This window comes from Mirounga leonina, unplaced genomic scaffold, assembly GCF_011800145.1.
Source record: "Mirounga leonina isolate KUSES-001 unplaced genomic scaffold, KU_Mleo_1.0 Mir_168, whole genome shotgun sequence".
Lineage (NCBI taxonomy): Eukaryota > Metazoa > Chordata > Mammalia > Carnivora > Phocidae > Mirounga > Mirounga leonina.
The window spans coordinates 31,971,022-31,992,901 of record NW_023270426.1 but is presented as its reverse complement, the minus strand read 5'-3'; the positions used below and the strand labels follow the sequence as shown (position 1 = coordinate 31,992,901).

Here is a 21,880-nt window from a genome sequence, read left to right as displayed (position 1 = left end):
CAGACGGACTTGAGGAAACACATCAAGATGTTCACAGTGATTATCTCGGATGAAAGTACAGGTGAACTTGATTTTCTCTTTATACTTTTCTGCACCTTATAAATTTTCCACAAGGAAATCTGTGGGATTTTTCTTATAACCGGGAAAAAGCCAATGGACATTAAAACAGTGTTTTAACAGAATTATTTGGAAAATTATTCTGATGGATATTATTTGGATACTGGTTGAGACCTCATCTGCTCAAACCTAAGAGCACCAGCTGTAGCCCTTGGTCACTTCTGTCAAAGGCAGAACTGCAGAGGGAAAGGGACCACAACTCTGTCCTTGTGGAAATTAAAGCGAGAGGGCCGGGAACCACCTGGACTGCCCAAGCTTTGAGCAAGGGATGTCCACGCTTAGAGCCCTACTGAGACAAAACAAAGTAGTTTTATTTCATAAGCACAGCCAAGGTCCAAATAAGATAGATTCATATTCTGGCTGTTTTATTTTTAACGCATACTGCAGAGGAATTAAAGCCAGAAGACATGAATTCAACTCTTCTTTTATCAGCTGTATGACTTTGGGCCAAGCATTTAATTAGGCTCTCTGAATCTTAATATTGTTACTTCTCAAATAGGGATAATAAAAGTGCATGGCCAGTCAACTCAGATGTGTTCCAATGTGTAGGAGTCATTTGAAATTGAAAATACCCAGATGGGAGCCTGGGTGGCTCAGATGGTTAAGGGTCTGCCTTCAGCTCAGGTCATGATCCCAGGGTCCTGGGATCGAGCCCCTCATCGGGCTCCTGGCTCAGCCGGGAGTCTGCTTCTCCCTCTCCCTCTGCCTCTCCCACTGCTCATGCTCTCTCTCTCTCTGTATCTCTGTGTCTCAAATGAATAAATAAAATCTTTAAAAAAAAAAAAAAAGAAAATACCCAGATGAAGGGAGATTATAATATAATTAGACCTATGTCTCTGTCCGAAAGGACTATCATTGGGGAATAGATGGCCTGTTGTCAAAGGAAACACAGAAGGTGCAGAGAACTACAGGTGTGCTAGATACCAACGCCATGTCCTTAGACTGTGATCTTCTGAAGTCCCGCCACCTCTTCTCCCAATCCCTTGGGCCCTTAGGCATGTGAGAGAATATGAGCTCCATTACTAAGCTGCAGCTTGGCCACCTCTGCCCAGTTTCAAAGTGCTTCCTTCATGTGACCTGAATAGACTTTTAGTGCAAATAAACATTGTGTTTGAACCTCATAGGACTATATTTGCTGTTAGTCATATGTTTGTCTGATTGGGGTGAATAACAGTTTGTAAATATCGAAGACCTCACCCTAAAAATGTTATTATGTACTTTTTCTTTAGTTAGTAAGTGTACTTAGAAGGCGGCTATGTATATTTTTTAACCAAATGGTTTTGCCTTATCAAGCCCAGATGGAGCAGGATCTAGGCTGCAATGAGGCAGGAATTCTTTTTTTTTTTTTTTTTAAGATTTTTTATTTATTTGATAGAGATAGAGAGAGGGAGAGCCCAAGCAGGTGGAGTGGCAGGCAGAAGGAGAGGGAGAAGCAGGCTCTTCGCTGAGGAAGGAGCCCAATGTGGGATTCGATCCCAGGACCCTGGGATCATGACCTGAGCCGAAGGCAGCTGCTTAACGGACTGAGCCACCCAGGCGCCCTGAGGCAGGAATTCTTAAAGCATTCTCCAAAGTTGTCCTAGAAAATTCAGGAGGCCTCTGGCAGTTAATTCACAAATTGGGAAACTTAACCTAACAAATAAAAGGGTATATGCCTAAGATTTTAGAGAGCCAAGGTCTCAGCAAAGTGTTATGTAAGTCTGTAGACCTCAGTTTCTCCAACCGTAAAATGAGGGCTGGATGACCCTTAGGGTAATTTCCTTTTTTTTTTTTTAAGATTTTATTTATTTATTTGACAGAGAGAGAGAGAGAGAGAGCACAAGCAAGGGGAGTGGGAGAGGGAGAAGGAGGCTCCCTGCTGAGCAAGGAGCCCGATGTGGGGCTCCAGCCCAGGACCCTGGGATCATGACCTGAGCTGAAGACAGATGCTTAACCGACTGAGCCACCCAGGCGCCCTGCCTTAGGGTAATTTCTAACAACTCTCTATCAAGTTCCACTTAGTTTTTGGCCTAAATTCCCACACTGAATCTCTCTATCTGAACCAGTACAATAAAATCAATTTCTCCACTTTTCCCTGAGCTCCTTTGGGGAAAGGTGACCATCCTTGGAGCTCAAGGGTATCCCTGCCCTAAGGACACCTCTTTAAACGGACTCTAGCTTTTCTCTGGTTGCCTTCCTCCACACAGATCAAGGAGTCTGCAGGCCAGGGGGTGCCCCACCAGGAGCCCACCCCACACTCCCTATATTAGTCAGCTTGGACTGTCATAACAAAATGCCACAGACTCAGGGGTGCTTAAACAACAGAAATTTAGTTTTTCACAGTTCTAGAGACGAGAAGTCTGAGATCAGTGGTATGCCAGCATGAACAGTTTTTGGTGAGAACTCTATTTCTGGATTGCAGATGGCCACCTTCTGTCTATGTCTTCACATGGTCTTTCCTCTGCATAGAGAGAGGGAGAGAACAAACTCTCTGTTGTCTCTTCTCATAAGGACACTAATCCCATCGGATCAGGGCCCCTACCTTATTCAACCTTACTTACTTTCTTAGAGGCCCCATTTGTAAATAAGCCATACTGGGAGTTAGAACTTCAGTATAAGAATTTGGGAGCTGGAGGCAGGGGACACAAATATTCAGTCTCTAACAGTCCCCCTCCAGAATGAGTTCCTGGTACCCACGACAATGGAATTTTCTGCCCAGAGAGCTCAGGCCACATTGCTGGATGTCTGCCTGAGACTTCCCTGAGCCAGGTGGCACACTGCCATCACTGGGATGTGTATGGGGTCAGGGTTCTGGGGTTGACCTTGGACACTGAGGCAGGAAGAAGAAGGAGGAGGGGGAGGGAAGGAGAAGGAGGAGGAGGAGAAGAAGAAGACAGGAAGAAAGGAAGAGGCTGGAGGCCAGGGTCTGGGGGCCAGGGGCTGGACGCTGGCTCTCTCTGTACCTTCAGCTTCCTCTGGCATGGAGCTCTGAGAATTCTGCCTCCCAACCTGAACTTCCAGGTTGTTGAGAAGGCATATTTGTTAAGATTGGAGGATAGAAAATGTTTAACAGTTTTTAGCTTGATGGATAACTTTTAAGTATTTAAAATATGGTAGGTAGCTCCCAGTGCCCCACAGATGTGAGGTGCTGACCTGGTGGCAGGTTGTTTGTCCCAGTTCCTTCTGGACTCCTTTTACAACTCCAGCTCTGATGAATTAGCCAGTGTTAATCGGGCAGTAAAGTTAAGGAGAGTAATACTAATCCGATTCTACCTGAGATCGGGTTCTTAACTCACTACTTTTTCTGACAGGAATTCTATGTCATGATTCTTACATCATAGTATTAACTAATACTTAATCCAGGCTTGCCATTTGCCAATTACTGTTCTAAGCACTTTACATGTGTTAACTCATTTGATTCAGCAACCTGTAAAATAATATCATTACTATTTTCATTTCATACAGAAGGACATAGAAACACAGAGAGATTAAGAAACTTGTCTGTAGATTTGAACCAGAACAGTTTGGCCTTAAAATCCTGCTCTTAACAATTATGCTATAGCTTCCTCAAATAAGAGCTAATATTTATTGAGCACTCCCTATAGACCAGACCCTGTGCTGTTGCTAATACTATGAGGTTGGTACTATTATTTCCCCATTTTACAGGTGGAGAAACTGTACTTTAGGAAGGTGAAGAAATCCATCCAGGTATACACCCCTAACAAGCCATGTTGGTAGATTTGAACATGGGTAATCTGGTCCCAGGCACATGCTCTTAACCAGACCCATTCTGCTTGCTTGATGACCTTTCCTTGAAGGAGAACTCACAGGTAGTGAGGAGAGCCTAGACATATCACTGGGTCAAATGGTGACAGTTACCACAGAGGAAATTCATCTATGCTCAAGGAAGAAATAAGCTGTTTTGAGTAATACAGCAATTTGAGGAAGTTAAATGGATTAATATTGCAGGTCATGTTTCACATTGGGAAATATACTTGCATTTTTAGTTCCTGTGGCTTTTATATGAAATCTCAGAGTGAATCATTATTCTGACTTTAAGCATGTCTTCAGTCCCAGTAAGAGTGATTTATTCCTCAGGAATTTATGACCTATTTGGAACAGGTAGGCTCTGAAGCAACCTAACCTTTGGGTCTCTGATATTATAATGGCTTCCTCCACAAGAAAGAATTTTGAATCTGCATTCTGGTTTGTCAACCAGGAGCTTTTTCTTATGATACCACAGTTCTCCTACTTTGGGACATTGCTCACATCCCTATTGATGTGATCGAAAGCTGGAAATAAGATGATATGAAGAATGTCCAAAAACACATGTCATCCCTCCTCCATAGATTCATATCTAAAGATTCTCTCAAAGCCACAAGGGTCATTGAGGGACAAAATGGATGACAACACCTCGCTCTTCTGCCCCAACTCTCATGACCACAGCAGTCTGGCATGACATCATCTATGTTATTGTTGAAATTGAGAACCCAGCGGATTCCCACGCCACGTCTTGGGTCAGGTGGCTTTGGGTGTTTTCCAGTCCCTTTGTCTAGTGTAGGGCTTTGTTTGCTGATCTTTATTGTCTTTGAAAACATTATTTGATTATGGGGAAGAGCCTGCCTAGAGTAGGTTAAAATATAAACTCATTGTCAATGCAAAAAGAACGTTAGCTCAAGGGGAAAAGATGGCTGCCCAGATGATGTGATTTCCTGAGAAGGAGCCTAGATCTCAAAACAAAAGTACAACCTCTGCCCTCACACCCAGAGTCCTTCCTGGTTAATGTCTGACTTTTCTATTGCCACACTTAACGTCTTTAGCTAAACAGAGACCTATCTGTGCTCATGTTTATAATGAGGATGTTCTCTTTATCAGAAAGCACAAGTATCTAACTCAGTTATATTCAAGTTACAAGTTTAGAATCCTATGGGTTAAGTTAGGATTGCAAATTTTACTAAAGGGCTTTTTAAAACTTTGATTTGTGGACTATACCCTTGAGAGTATGTCTAGAGTTAGGCCTGAGAATTTGAATTTCTAGTAAGTTCCTAGGGGATACTGATGCTGCTGGTGTGTGAAACACTTTGAGAATGACTGGACTGATGGTTCTCGTGCTTTCTTCTCCACATTAACACTCCTGGTGGAGGATGCTTGGGATGGGATGCTGTCACCTGGATCACTAGGACAGTGGTTCCCGCTGCATATTAAAAGCACATGGAGGGGCGCCTGGGTGGCTCAGTCGTTAAGCGTCTGCCTTCGCCTCAGGTCATGATTCCAGGGTCCTGGGATCGAGCCCCGCATCGGGCTCCCTGCTCAGCGGGAAGCCTGCTTCTCCTTCTCCCACTCCCCCTGCTTGTGTTCCCTCTCTCGCTGTGTCTCTCTCTGTCAAATAAATCAACAAAATCTTAAAAAAAAAAAAAAAAAAAGCACATGGAGCTTTAAAGAAATATGTCAGTCAGGATTGTATTTCAGACCAAAGAACCCAGAAAGCCTGGAGGTGGGACCCAGGCCTGGGTAATTTTTTTTAATTCCACAGGTAATTTTATTTTATTATTTTTTAAAAAGATTTTATTTATTTATTTGAGAGAGAGAGCACTAGTAGTGGGGAGGGGAGAGGCAGTGGGAGAGGGATAAGCAGACACTCCACTGAGAGGAGAGCCCAATGGGTCTCCATCCCAGGACACTGAGGTTATGACCTGAGCTGAAGGCAGACACTTAACTGACTGAGCCACCCAGGTGCCCCTCTATAGGTAATTTTAATGTGTAGCCAGGGTTAAGAATCTTTGTTCACAAGAGTTCCTTTGGTGGGGGTGGGGGGCGTGAGGGTGGGAGGCAGAGATTCGTGTTTTAACACCCTTCCTGCACATATTTTTGATACATTCCCATGGGGTAATATTCCTTCTGCCCATTTTGTAACCAGGTTGAAAATCCCCAGATGAAAATGTCCAAAACTTAAGGCCTGGACATGGCATTCCCTAAAACGAAATGGTCAGGGTCACATATCTAGAATTCTTTTGTGATTATCGTTCTCCTTTTTTTCCCCGCCCCCCCTGTAATTGCATAGGAGAAGGTCACATACCAAGTTGGGAGCTGCAGTAAGATAAAGGAGCTGAAATAAACATGGTTGATTCCTTCTTGTGGCCTCTTCTCCTGCCCCCACTTTTACCCATATACCCTCCTTCTGTACTTGCTGATACCTGGGCCAGATGGAGGGCTGAACCTCACTGGCAAAGACAGATAGCCTATAGCACCCTGAGAACTTCTCATACCTGATGCAGGCCTTTTGACATCAAGGACGTGGACCCCAGAAACAGGCGAAGTCTGAGTGGGTATGACGGTGAAGGCCCCCTGGCTCACAGGGAGGCCTGGAGCCAAAGGTGTGGGACCTCTTAGAGTAATTGGATCAGAGATCAGATGTTGCTAGACAATGATGCTAAAACTCAAGGTTTCCATTCCAGTATTAACACTCCCTAAGTGACTAAGGGTAAGCCATCTGTCTTCCCAGAATCTCAAATTCCCCCACATATATGGTTAGGAAACACGATAATTTATCTACCAGAGAGGTATTGTAAGACCAACTAACATGTTCTTACATAATCATAAAGCAAAAAAAGAAAAATGCTCATACCACAGCTCTATTCTTTGGATTAAAAAATACTGGCATTTTTAACTTCATGATGTTTCTAGATGTCTAATTCCACCTAGGAATTCTAGAATTCATAGTTCTGTAACAGTACTTTCAATACACATACATATGATTCAGACTTCTGCATAATAAGCAGTCCATAAATATTTGTTGACTAAATGATGGGTGATTAATCAGTTGATTAAATGAAGGCATTTTCAAAATCAGATGTACCACTAATAAATAAAATCACAAGCTGTTTTTCTAAATGAATAACTCAGTGAATACTTCCTAAGCTGAATTAATTACCACAGTCTACAACAACTCTACATTAGAGATATTAAATATGTAAAATATGTAATAAATTTCCAAGTTAATCAGTTTACTCGTGCCTAGGCTAAAATGGTCAGGGTCATGTACCTAGAGTTGAGACAGCAGAAACCGAAAAAGTGACAACTATATTGATGAGATCCAGTGATTCCTGCTATGTTGTGACCAGAAGAATGTAGCCCCAACACCCCCTGCCCTGCTCTACTTTTTCTTGTTTTTCATAGCATTTAGCTCCTGCCAACATAGTATATAACTGACTTTATATTATATAAACCAACCAGCCCTTAGAGTTCTCATTTGTATAGTGAAATATCAATTTTCTTTAATCTTCTATATTTTCCCAGATGATCTCATACTTGATAACTTAAGAGCCTTCTGGATTTCAGGGCCCAGAAAGAAGCTCATCTTAAAAAAATACAAATTTTAGGTGACCCCAAGTTTAACCGGCATACAATGTGTTTCTGAAAAGTCAAAACCAACATTGTATTATGTATGGCCCACAGGACGTATGGAATCTAGCTCATAGAAAATAATGTTTCGGTGTATTCTGCATTGGTCAGAATGAACTTAGAATATTCTGTGTTCTATTCTAGACAACATTATTTTGATGAGACAGGCACAAGCTGGAGTGATATCAAAATGGGCAGTCTAGGCAGCTCTCTGGAAATTTTATCACTTAAAGAAAAATGGAACTCACTGTGAATTTTCATTTTAAAGACTATAAGTGTTAGAGTGGGCATGATAGTTGATAGTTCTGGTAGAGAAAAGACAGTACACATAGTCTTAGCCAGCTCAGGCTTCTGTAACAAAATACCATAGACTAGGTGGCTTAATTAACAGAAATTTATTTCTCACAGTTCTGGAAGCTAGAAGTCCAACATCAAGGTGCCAGCCTATTCAGTTTCTGGGCAGTGTTCCTTCCCTTCTCTGCTCACTGTGTGCTCACGTGGCCTTTTCTCAGCACTTGCGGAGGATAGGGCTCTCTCTATTCCTTTAAGGACACCAGCCCTACTAGATTAGGACCCCTTCCATATAACCTCATTTAATCTTAATTAAGTCCCAAATTCCCTTTGTCCAAATTCAGTTACATTGGGGGTTAGGGCTCGAACATACAAATTTTGGGAAGACACAATTTAGTCCACAGTACAGTCTGTTGCCCTCTAAAGTAAACATATTGGGAGGCATGTCGTAACTCACTGTAAGAAAACGTTCTAGCTGAAGCTGTTCAACCATAAAGCCAATTGCCCACCCTCTGAAGCTGTGGCCTTCCTATCACTGGAAGTCAGAATTCAGTTCAGAGAACCATTCTCACAGTGATGTTGGGGAGGAGATTCCTATAGTGAATGGAAGTGTAGAACAGAAGACGGCTAGGGGCTCTGCAATTCAAAAACCCTACCATATTTAAACTTTTTAAAATGTTGCTATTCTACTAGATTCACCCCAAGTTGTCCTCCTCTCAAAGGATTGAAACCATATGTGGTTATTTTGGCATAAGAAGAGAAGTTCAGTAAAAGGCTTAAAACAACAAAATTCAAACAATTTTGGATTAAGTAAAATTTCACAATTCTTGGTTTTGCAGAGAGCAACGATATGTCTATGATTCTCATCTGGATTGGCTTGGGTTTCTGATCTTGTGTGGGGTTGGGAGGAAGTGGTTTAAGTAAATTCTTAAACTGCATCCCAAACACTGTGTGTTACCAGTTTCTTGAGAAACTCAAAAAGGTCATCCTGGATTCCATGAATAAGATCAGAGGTGTCTAATATGTAAGATCATTTCATACCTAGTGTCTGGTAACCTTTAGGTAGAAAGAGCCAAGAAAAAGAAACTAGATTAAGAAAGAAAAATAGGAATATTCTTTCACTACTTTTCTTCCAGAAATTACACAGCCTCCTAGTATGACTGCCAGATGTAGTAAATTTTTAATAAAAACTTTCAGTTCTGGATGAACCAAAAATACTTGGCAACCAACACTATTTATTAATTCTGAACTCTGTTTTACTGTGAGCTGCATTATGGTCAAAGTTTTAAAAATATGATAGTTTAACTTAACACAAAATATGTTTTGTATTTTCCTAAATACAAAAATTATGTCAATGAGCATAAGACAAAATGAGTTAGTTGGAGTTTATGCCTTACTATTTAGTAAAATGAGTTATACTCTTAAGAATGTTTAGCAAAAAGGATATCAAAAGCTGTATTTACGATGAGGAGAGAATAGTTTCCATACAAATTAAGAGCAATGCTTCCAACTCACATCAGTCAGGATCCAACAGCATAAAATATGGTTCATAGTGATGGCTTTTTTTTCTCTCTCTCTCTTTCTTTTAGGTCCTTGGACACAGGACGAAGAAGAGATCTCCAAATTGGTACACATATTTTGTTGACGAGTCCTAGTTCATTAGCCTGTGCTGACTTATAAAAAAGGGTCTTTGACTTGAACTTGATCTCATGGCTTCCTATAGTAAGGTAATCATGTAATTTTTATGTGAAAATGACCACGGCACTTTTGAAAGTGAAAGGGGACTTAATTACACTAGCCTAACAGGCATAAACAGAAAATGTGCCAGGCAAACCAGAATATTTGGTGGCCATATCATAGGACACATCACAGGTGGATGCCCCATCCTCCACTGCACCCCAAATGATGTCCTAAGATGGTGGTCTTCCAAGTATAGTCCCAGACCAGCAGTTAGACTAGCATCACTTGGCAACTTGTTAGAAATGTAAATTCTGGCCCCAGACCTTTGGAATCAGAAACTCTGAAGTAGGCAGGGCAGCAGTATGTGTCTTTTAGAAACCCTCCTGTTGATTCCAAGGAAGGCTAAAATTTGAGATCCACTGGTGTAAGCCAATCATAATGTTCATTTCCTTCATCAGTGATGGGTTTAGAAACAGGAAGGCCTAAAGACAGTTTGAGCCAATGAAATATAAAAAGAGGCCAGCTGGAGATTTCTGGAGAAGATAAATCAATCTCTTGTTGAACGAGGGAATATATTGCCTTACCGGTTGAAGACAAATGACTCTGGGAACTGTAGAGCAGACACTTGAAAAGATGCTGGTACCGTTTGGCTGCTGGACCAAGCAGTCCAGAAGTCCATCCAACCTCTGGGTTATGTGAAAGAATTACTGGTTGAAGCTATTTCAGTTTCAACCAGCTTAAAGCATCCTTCTACACCAGCACTCATTCCCACTTGTCTTGAACCTGCCTTTGCACCATTATCTTCTCCCACAATGCCATCCTCTCTTACTTTTCTCCCTTCTATCCCCACCCCCTTTCTCCTGGTCAGATCCCACTCATCCTTCAAAGTCCAGTTCACCGCCTTCCTCATAAAGGCTCTACCCCAACTTGTCTCTTCTTCAGAATTCAGTTTCACTTGTTTTCTGAACCACTGATCTGTGTTCATCATATACCACCTCTTACTGCTTTGTCTCCTGTCGAAGTGCCTTAGCATGTGCGAGGATGTAGCCCCTGGCATTGGGTGTAACACTCCAGGATGCTCAGGAAGTATTTGATGTAGATGGTGATTCCACTGGTCCACAGAGATGAGGGATGTGGTGTGGCAGCAGTTTCTGCCGCTGTTAGCAACCGCCGTCCGCAGGTCACAGGCGTCCCTTGACGATGACCGCCACATCACGCCTTGCCTTGATTCCAACTCTATTCCCACCTTGGCCTAAAGCTAGAGTTAGACACCTTCATGATCTCCATGAGCCAGAAACTCCAGGAGCAAAAAGAGATACCAGGTTAACGCTCACACAGAACAGGACTTCATGGCACTGAGGCAGGTCTATGCAGTGAGTAGGAAATGGAGCTGCCGGACCATCACTAGCACCCTTCTTGGCATTTGCTTTCTTCAGAAACTGGATACCACCAACCGAGTTGTACTGGCGGCAGGAAGCTGAGAGTGAGGATAGATGTGAGCCAGAGGTTACTCTGGCCTCTAAGAAGGCAGCATAGCTTACTATTTGAGGATGTGGGTTTTAGAATCAGAGCACCTGGATTTGACTCTCCGTAGAGTAGCTGTCTACTTATAATCTTGGGCAAGTTGTTTGACATCTCTGACTCTCCATTTCCTCATCTGTAGAATGGGGATACTAATCATACCTCATTTTCCGACATGAAATCAATAGGATCGGGTATGTAAAACATTTAGCATCACTCCTGGTACGCAGGAAACACTCAGTAAATAGTAGTTCTTCTTAGTGACCCAGCCTCTCCGTGGCCCAGTGCTGGCTTCCCTCCTCCCTGGGGATGTGGGAGGAGGAGGGCCTGACACTTCCCTGTTCATAGGCAGGGCAGTGAGTGAATAGTGAAGAGAGGAAACTGGAATCTTAAGTGCAGCTCCTGGCTTCCTGCCAGCACGGCAGCTGTGGTTTAGCATCTGAATATAAAACCGACCCATGTCCTCCTCAGCACAACACTTCTTCACCCCACCTTCCCCAGCCACCACCCTCACAGAGAGTCACAGGCAAAGCAAGCAAGTGCTGTGGTTGATATGAACTCCTTGCATTTACCCAGCACTTTGCAGTTTAGAAAGTCCTTTCCCATCTTTTCTCTCATTTGGCCCCCATGCCATCCTAGTGCTGTAGCCAGGGATTGCCCTTGTTAGCCCCATTTTACTCGTTAGGAATCAGAGTGATTGGGTGACTTGCCAAAGGCTGCAGAGTCAGGAAGTTACAGAGCCAGGACTCAGAGAGGCTCTGACTCCAACTTAGTCATCGGCCCACCCCCTTCATGGCCCATATTCCCTGCACATGGAATCAGGTTTTCCAAAGAAAAGCATAATTCATATGTTCTACGGGTAACATTATTTCAGCCAAATTGTCAAATAGAGAAAAACTTCTCACCTCTCTCTCCAGGATCCTTTGCTTAATGTCCAAGTGTGTATATGGTTCCCAAGAAAAAGAGGGGACAGGTCTGCATTCAGTTAGTTATGCAGAAAGTATTTACTGTCATGCCTTAACCCTAAGCAGGAACCAAATCCTATTTCACTTGAGTGTTTGCCCAGATCTCAACTTCTTATGTTAATTCAAACCAGAGTTCCCATATTTGACTATCTGTCATGGTTCTTTTCTTTCCCTTCATATTCAAAGAAGGAACCTGAAGTGTTTATGAAAACTGCAAGAGGACAAAATCAGATGGAAAGATTTAGAGATCTAGGGTCAAAACAGTGTGAATTCACTGCAACAGGGAAGGATTCCAAGCACTTGTTTGAAACAGAGAATCTTAGTGTGAATCACGTTAAGCAAGCAACTCTGGTTTGGGACAGCTGATTCTTGTGCAGAAGTCTTGTTCTCAGACTGGCTAGGAACTGAAAATGTGGCCACCAATGGAACAACCAGTCTTAGTCTCTGAGCCATCCATACCCACTACTCTAAGTGGTGTAGAGAGCCTGGACTTCAAGATCTTACAGACCTGACTTAGAATCCTGCTTCTGAAATTTCCCAGTTTTGTGACCTTAAGTAACTTCCCTAGCCTCTCTGAGCTTTGATTTCTTTTTCTCTCTTTTTTTTAGGATTTTATTTATTTACTTGAGAGAGAGAGAGCGCAAATGAGAGGGAGAACATAAGCTGGGGAGAGGGGCCGAGGGAGAGGGAGAATTAAACTCCCTGCTGAGCAGGGAACCAGACATGGGGCTCGATCCCAGGACCCCAGGACCATGACCTGAGCTGAAGGCAGCCACTTAACCAACTTTGGTTTCATCTGTAAAACGGGAGAGTAGTACCAACCTTCCAGATTGGTGGGAGGATTATGTTATCCAATTTAAATAGAATACCTGGCACCAAATGGGTGATTAATAAGTGGTAGGGATGACTTCTTAGTTTAAGCAGTTAACAAGAATTTTCTAAACAGCGTTTTCTAAACAATATCCTTACAGATAATATAATTTAATGATATCAAAAAAATGACAAAAAGCCATTGGTTATTCTCAGCCCAAACAAGCCCTCCCTGGCCTCCATCAGGCTCAGCCAGCTACTCAAGAAACTCAATTATTTGCAGACAAAAGATTCTGCATCTCCATGTGACAAGATCACTTAAGGATTTAACATCAGATCTAGGCTGCTCAAGTCATTCATTCCTGTATCACATTTACTTGATGTGGTCAGCCTGATGTCATCCCAGCTCTGCCATTGACTATTTGTTTGAACCAAGGACTAATTGGAACTAACTGGCAAGTTCCAATTTCCTCGTCTGCAAAGAAGTTTGGACGTACAGTAAATTTTCTGCAGTCTCTACCGATTCTTTAAAATTGTGATTCTGAAATCTAGAAAGAATCCTGCCTTGACTGCTTGGTGAATAGGTAGTGAGAACTAGAAATTGTATTCCCGTAGAACAGAAAAAGAAATGGAGGTTCAGAAGAGACAAGTAACCCACCTAAAGTTATAGAACGAATAAGGGGCAGAACCGTGTAGTCTTCTGTCTCCCCACCCCGTGATTCCTCGCCAACCCATCATCTTAAACAACAAATCATTACCGATTGTCCAGCATGTACAAGGTGTTGTGACTGCCTCTAGTTGCCTAACTGGTTGCTTCCACCAACGCCTGGCAGAACAGAAACCAGAACCCGCAGCCACCCATCCCATGATCAGTGCCTTGCACCCCTGCACATAGTGTGATGACTGGGAACTGCACTTAGAAACTAACACAGAATGTGAAGTCATCGGAAGGCACAAAACAGCAATTAATAATTCTATTCGGTGTTACTCCCTTTCTTCTAGAATGTTAGCTTTACAAATGCTATCGTAGATTTTCCTCTAAGGCAGCTTCAATGATGTGACCCATTTCCTTGTGTGAAAAAGGCTCAAGAATATTGGAACTCATTACTCGCCTCAAAGAAGAAAATATTTTGTTTGGCACAATGTCGACTGTTGATCCACAAGTTCAACCTGACTATTCTACTTAGAAGAAGCACAAATGAGTTTAGCTCCACAAATTCAGGGTCTAAAATATTCTGGCCAAATCCTAAAGAAATTGGCCCCCTTACAAGTGAAAATTCCAACCAAAATGAAAAACACTTTGCACAGAGGCCATACTGTATGTTTTTAGAGATGATGCCAGGGCCATGCTGAGGGTTTTCAGAGTTGTGCAATGGTAGCACTTTCTACCCATGATCTGTCATACTTCTAATTAATTTTTCCCATTGTTTGGTCTTTTTACCCAAAGTAGCAAGTTTCTCAGGTCATGAGGGAACATATGTTGGTGTCTAAAGTTGTTCTGTTGGGGAACGTGGGGATAGGGCCAAGTAGGCCAGACTCTTCTGGCAAGTCTGAGCCTTCCGTCCCCTCTTCCTCTCCCTCACAAGCCAAATCCCAGAAGCCAAGCAAAGAGGAGCTTGAGGCGTGGCTGTAAGAGAGGCAAGAGTACTGAGGCGCAGTCTGGTATCTGCCCCCTTCCAAGACCAGACCCGGGCTAATTTGAAGTTATCATACCCTCCAGCTATGTCTTCTGCCAAGATCTATATCTGTGGAATCTGTTAGAAGATTTCATTGAGCTAATAAAAGCATTATGAGTGTAGTCAGTAAAATGAGCTTTTAACAACCTGGGAAATTGCGTAGGCCATAATGGTAAATGAAGAAACAAAACAAAACGGATATATAAGTAAAAAATATTCTTAGAAAATAAGATTTGAGGGGCTCCTGGGTGGCTCAGTCGTTAAGTGTCTGCCTTTGGCTCAGGTCATGATCCCAGGGTCCTGGGATCGAGCCCCGCATCGGGCTCCCTGCTCGGCGGGAAGCCTGCTTCTCCCTCTCCCACTCCCTCTGCTTGTGTTCCCTCTCTCACTGTGTCTCTCTCTGTCAAATAAATAAAATCTTAAAAAAAAAAAAAAAAGAAAAGAAGATTTGAAGAAAAGACACCAAAATGTGAACACTCTGGGCTGGAAGGACTGTGGACTACTGCTGTATCCTGCCCAGCATACATTCTCCCTCCAGGAAATAATCACCTATATTTGCTTTGGTGAACCACCCTCCCCTCTTTCTCAGACAAGTGTCTTGGGTAAGCTGCCAAGGTGGGACCCAGTGGATTAAAGCTAATCATCTCATCTCATTCCCCCTGCCATGGTTTGTGCATGGACATGTAGCTGAATTCAAGCCAATGAGACACGAGATGTTTGCTAGAATTTTGGGGAAAAGCGGATTTCACTCTTCTCCTACTGCAATGGTATGTGATGCTAAGTTTCAGACTGTAGCAGTCATTTTGTCACCATAGAGTGAAAGCATGGTAATGACTCGGGTGACCCCTGAGTAGAGTCCAGGGCTCCAGCCATACTGTCCAGTCAGAGTAAAGAGATGGACAGAAGCCAGATTCTTGGTGGCATCATTTGAGCCCATGGATCAAAGCTTGCCTGGAGCCTCTGGACTTCTCAGAAGTGGTATTGGGTTATTTTGTCGCTTGCAGTATAAGAAGCCATAATTGATACAGAAATTGATACTGACTGTATTTTAAATTATAAAAGTAACTTTTCACTCTGTATTTATGAATAGCTGTTCCCATAGTGTTTAAGAGCACAGTCTCAGGATTCAAATCCCAGAGTCTCTATTAGGAGCAATGAGACCTTGGGATAGTAGCTTTTCCACTCTGGGACTCAGTTTTCCCCTCTTTAAAAGGAGGATAATAACACCAGTTGCACAGAGTTGTTGTGAGAATTACTAATTAAGATATAAAGCACTTAGAAAAATGTCTAGCACATGGTAAACACTAAGTGTTTGTTATCGCTCTGATTTTCACACACAGTAATCCCCAGAGGGAGCAGCGTGGCCAAACATTGTGGATAGAAAAGATTTTTCTTCCAACCCTCGCTATCCCATTACATTTTTGACAAGCTCAAAATATTTAAAATCATTAGAAGGTATTTGTGAAACATGTGGTGAGGTGACAATGTGGCATCATGAAAGAGCGTGATTTTGAGAGCAATAAAGACTTAGGTCCCAGTCCCCATGAGCGAATATCTACTGGGTGGCCTTGAGCAGTTGTTTAAATTCTCAGAGCTTTTGCTTCCCTGTACATAAAATGGGAATGACAACACCTTCCACACTGGTTTATTGCAAAGATTAACTGGGATAGTAGGTGCCTAGTACAGTGAGTTCCTGTCACACAGCCGGCACTCAAGGAAGGGTAGTATTATGACTAGTTATTTAGGCATTGAAAGTTTGTCTCTGATCAGTTGGAGAAAACAGCACAACTTATTCCTACCTGGAAAAAAAAATCACTTTATCTTCTTCTTAAAATCAAAATCGCAGTGTAAATGATTTGGAATCCTTTTCTGTATATAAGGTTGGATCATTCAGTCCATTGGTAGCTAGACGCTAGAGGTTTAAAGATATACCGGCTTTCCCTTCTCCCACCTCCTACCATTGCAGGTAAACATGTGAGAGGAATTGTCCATTCTTTCATTTCTTGTCCGGCCTTCATGCACGCCAAAAAAGGTAGCGTAGGAAAGAACAGTCACGATAATGATATCAAGAGCTAAAAGGGGGAAGGAGAAAGGAAGGCAGGAAGGAAGAGCCAAGGGAGGGAGATGTCTGGCAGGACATTGGGGCTTTGGCGACCCTCTCTCACACAGCTCCACAGGCAGAACCAGAGCTGGACACAAAAAGTTCAGTGCCAGGCAGCTTTTTTAGTTTTTTCCTTTATTTACCACAATCAAGAGTGTGGGCTGCCTTGAATGTCCCTGGAAATTTTCTGCATGACCTCTGAGGCTCAGTTCCCAAGTCAGTCAACCCTCGGGGAAAATGCTTCATTTTAAGCTCTGGCCCCGGGTACTTGAAAGCAAGTTTTCATCTGGTTGATCTCTCCCGTCTTCTCATTCCCTACACAGCAAAAATCACATTAAGGACAGCAGACACTCTTTATTCTAATTTAGGGTTTCTTATCTATGACTGTCTTGGCAGATGGGAGAAGAGGGAGCATAGATTTGGAAGAACTAAAAACTTTCTTCGGGTATGTCAAGTATTTTAGTCAAGTTCATTCCAGATTATGCTTTTTCTCTTTGCACTCCCCATTTAGTAAATTTCCCCCATTGCCTCAGAAGAATTATCACAGCATTAGTAGGGATTAAAGGTGTCAAACTCTTGGCTTTCAAATTTCAAAGACTTGGTCAGATATAAGGATTTGGGAAGAGTGTTTGCTGACCAGTTTTCATTGCCCCTTCTGGTAACATCAACCTCCCGCCCACACCCACCTCCAGGCCAGATAAAGACTTACCAAGTTGGGGAGAACAAAATTAGATAAATGAGTGTAAGCAAGAGAAGTAGAGGTAGTAAAGAAAAAAAAAGATCCTCTACCATATCCTTTACCTTGAGGTTAACTCCAAGGTGAGGAAAGATGATGGAGGCTCATGATGATGTTGGGGATCTGTTACCCTGTGAAATCCTGGGAGGCAACAGCCTAGCAGTGTTTCCTTGCACACAGTGTTTTGACAGTAGTAAGTTAAAGATGGCCGCATAGAGTGCCATGAGTGGGGAAAGCGTAAGGCAGCCCTTCTGAATCTCTAGCAGCCCCAGAGAGGCACAGGTGAAGAGCTGAACTGCCCCTAGACCCCCAAGAAGGGCACAGAATTTAGCTGACAAAGGGCGCAAGGGGTCTTATAACGGAGTCACGAAAGTAGAAAGTGGCATGGATTGTGCACATCATGAGTCCAGGTCGGTCAAAAACATCTTCATGGGTACCTACTGTGGCGGCCATGACACACAAGAACCACAGTGGGTTGTTGGTCATCTCAGCAGATGCTAGGCCATGTCAAGACCGAGGACAGAAGCCCTTTCCCATTGCCCCAGAAGTTAGCTCACTCTGGAGAAAAGAAAGTAGAGGAGATCATCTGGAATCATTTGCATACTTTTGCTGTGAGTCTCTCATGGCCCATAGAGGGAGGAAGTCAGTTATATTTCTGGGGTGGAGATAACTTCTAAGATGAATATTGAAAGATGGTAATCAAGTTAGGCAACGAAAGTAAAGAAGGCAATGATAGGGCAAGGGAACAGCGTAAAGCTCTCTTTTCTTGGCATAGAAGCAAGAAACAGTATATTGGAAGCTAGCCCAGGAACCATTAGCAAATTGGTACTATGACAGCCTGGAGTTGGAGGTTATGATAAAGATAAGGTTGGAGAAGTAAGTAGAGGTCAGGTAATGGAGGACTTTTATGACACACAAAAGTGGCTTAGGTGATAGAAAGGCACTGAAAGAAATGGTCAGATTTTCAGCATTGCGCATGATGGATTTGAGGGTTTCATTCTGGTTGTTTATTCCTCCCTGACATTAACATTTTATTATGTATTAGAGTTTTGGAGCTCTGGAATTTGGGCAGGGCTCAGGTAAGCAATTCTTCCACTCTATGTGGCACTGATTGACACCACAGTAGTATCCATCTGGCAGTTGGTCTGGTATGGACATTACAAGATGGCTATATACTCATCCCTGGTAACTGGGCAGCTGGGCCCCTGCCCCTCTCCATGTCATCTCAGCCCTCTCCATATGGTCTCACAAGGAAGTTGGACTTTTTCGTGGTGGCTCAGGACTTCCAGAGACCAAGGTGAAAGCTTCTCTTAAAGGTTAGCCCTTGAACTGGTTTTTTCTGTCCTGTATTGATCAGTGTCATGCTCAAGCTTAGCTAAATTCACTAGGAAGGGAAATAGACTTCACCCCTCCACAGAGAAGTATCAAAGAATTTCTGGCCATCTATAACCCACCACAGAGTGAGAGGATGTGAGATCGGAGGTAGAGAGAAGTACAAGAGTTCTTATAATCCCCAGTTCCTTAAGTTTTCCTGTGCGAGCACTTCCAAATGTTCTCTTAGTACCTTTCTCATGGCACCAGGACATGGCTGTAATTACTGGCTTATTTACCTCTCTCTCTCATTAGACTTTGAGATTCTCAAGACCAACACATGTGTCTTACTCAGATCCATATCTAAGTGCCTGGCACATAGTGGATTTTCAGTAATTGTTTATGGGACAAATGAACTGAATAAATTGGACCATTTATTGGGACAATAAATAAATCCCCTTAATTCCTGGGTCTTTGGAATACCAGAGCAAGCTCCTGTTTGATATAATTCCCTTCTCCAGATCCAGATCTTCTTACTGACTTAAGAAATGCTGGATTTAAATGTGTAAAAATAACATTCAGTATGAACGTATATGTAAATAGCTTTCAACTTTCACCTCCTGTGTTGGTTTTCTATTGCTGCACAACAAATTACTAAAAACGTAGCATCTTTTTTTTTTTAAAGATTTTTTTTATTTATTTGAGACAGAGAGAATGAGATACAGAGAGCATGAGAGGGAGGAGGGTCAGAGGGAGAAGCAGACTCCCTGCCGAGCAGGGAGCCCGATGCGGGACTCGATCCCGGGACTCCAGGATCATGACCTGAGCTGAAGGCAGTCGCTTAACCAACTGAGCCACCCAGGGGCCCTACAAACGTAGCATCTTAAAACAACACACATTTATTATCTCAGTTTCTGTGGGTCAAGTGTCTGAGCACAGCTTGACTGGGTTCTCTGCTTTGGGTCTCACAAGGCTACAATCATTTTGTTGGCTGAGGATGCTGTCTTATCTGAGACTTGACTTGAGCAGGATCTGCTTTTGTTGGTGGAATTCACCTCCCTCAGTTGTAAGACTGAAGGCTTCAGTTTCTTACTAGCTGTTGGCCAGAGGCCACCCTTCATTTCTTGATACATAGATCTTCCCATATGACAGCTCGTAGTATGGCAGTTTGCTTCATCAAAGCTAGCAAGGAAGAGTGAGTCTCCTCACAAGGTAAGTATTACGATTTCATATAACATCGAGGCCACCACATGGCAATTTGATTTCTCAAAGCTACAACAGAGAGACACTAGCAAGATGGGCACTGCAATCTTACATAACATAGTGCTGTGCATCCCTTCTCTCATGGAGAAGAAATCACACAAAGAACACCGAGAAGCCAGAGGTCATAGAATTTACACTAAGAGTCTGTCTGTCGTGCCCACTTACAGCAAACTAATGATTCTCATAATTTGAAATATGAGCTAGATTAGCTTTGTTCCCCATTTCATTTGACTCTGACACTAAATTCCGTTTATTATTTGTTGATCCTGGAAAATGATCAGACCCTAAAATTCTAAAGAAAAATCAGAAAGGACAATTTTCAAGAAATTCCAGCTATGTCAAGAAGTATATTCATTTAATTTTTGCCTTTTCAGTGGGTACTGCCAGCTACCCTTGAGGAGACAGACACACATTTGCCTAAGCCATTATTTAATACAATTAGTACCAAATCACTATCCAAATTCTAGGCAAAGGGCTGGGAATTCTTGGCCCTACAAGCCCATAAAATAAAATATTTTTTAAAAAAAGTTCATGTTGGTACTTTCTTATTTGTCTGGTTTTAGTATAAATATCAGACTTGAAGCCAAGGAATCTATTTTGTAACTGAAAAGTATTCTTGCATATGAGGGTCAACAAAGGAAGTACCTTGGCTTCTCCAAGAGTTGTGTCAGAGTTAACAAAAGCAAAGTGTGGTGAAAATCCTCAGGATGATATTCTGAAGCTAGTCTGGGCTATTGCAAAGTTACAGTCCCAATACCTGATTTCCTTATCCTGTGTATGTGTCTGGGAAAACGATTCTCCCTCACTGCTGCTCACACTTCTGCACTGGCCTTTCCTGCTCCCTGAAAGCCCAGGGCTATTTGACAGGGTTCCCCAGAGGTCTAGTGACAAGAAGCTAAATGCCCTCTGCTTCAATTTGCATCTGTGTTTAACCTTTATACAGAGTGGTATTTATTTCATTTCTAACTCTCTTGCTCTACTATAGTTACCCATTACAATGAAATAAAATAAGCAAATTCTAGTGAGATTAAGAAGTTTCTGCTAAATTCTCAATTTTAAAATGACAGCCATAAAACTATGGTGTTAGAAGTCAGAATAGTGGTCACCAGTGGCTTTGCAATAACTAGAAGGAAGCAGGAGGGGTCTTTGGAGTGTGTTGGTCATGTTCTTTTTCTTGATCTAGATGCTCATTATATGGCTTTGTTCGGTTTGTGGAAAACTTTCAAGTTGTGTTCTTACAGTATGCCCAGTGATTATGTGAAATTTTTGAAATGGAGTTACGTTATTGCTTAGTTTTGTTGCTGAGAAATGAATTTGTCATGTTTTTGAGCTTGGAAATTTAGTTACAACTTGATTTAAGTTCCTATTTCATGCTAAACTTATTAAGTAGATTACAGTGTGGCTGAAACTGCTTCATTTTTAAATTTATTTTGAATTACTTTTCATTCTGCTTGGTGAATTAGATGCTATTAGGTTATTACAAAAATTTTAATACATACAGAAACACTGTCCCCAACTCACCATTGATCAAATATTTAATTTTTAAAATTTTCTAAGGTATTTTATGCTAATAATGATAAATATAAAACTAGGGGACTGAAATTGGTAAGGAGTGGGACCAAGAACACAGAGGAGGAAACCTTTTTAAAAGAGTAAGGCAGTGGGAAAAGAGGATAGGGGTATATACACATGCCTCCTAAATTGGAGAAAAGTGAAGATTGCTCACAAATAATGGTATTGGTTTTTTCCAGGGAATGATGAAACAAGGTTCTGTACTAGGAATAGATGTTGGGGTGGGGCTGATAGTTCAAGGACAAGGGAAATAGTTAGGAAATAGCATTGATAAGGTAAACATGGCTGAAGGTCAAGGGAATTGAAAATACTAGTGAGAGTGCAGTTTAAAAAAAGTCGATAAAAGGGTTCCCACAATTTAGGGAGATAAGCAAAGGTAGGAAATAACTGATAAACTTTGAGAACAAAGACTAGAGGTCACACTGAGGGCAAACCGTAGACTCAATGGGAAAGAGTG

At 42.2% G+C, this 21,880-nt stretch overlaps 1 long non-coding RNA gene across 1 annotated transcript in view; it reads left to right on the top strand.

The window, feature by feature from the left end:
* LOC118016474 overlaps window positions 1–21,880 on the top strand; it is a 32,119-nt gene that overhangs the window by 8,777 nt on the left and 1,462 nt on the right. Inside the window, exon 2 of the long non-coding RNA XR_004680840.1 lies at window positions 9,378–9,515. This is a non-coding gene — a long non-coding RNA (uncharacterized LOC118016474). The remainder of the gene's footprint in view (window positions 1–9,377; window positions 9,516–21,880) is intronic.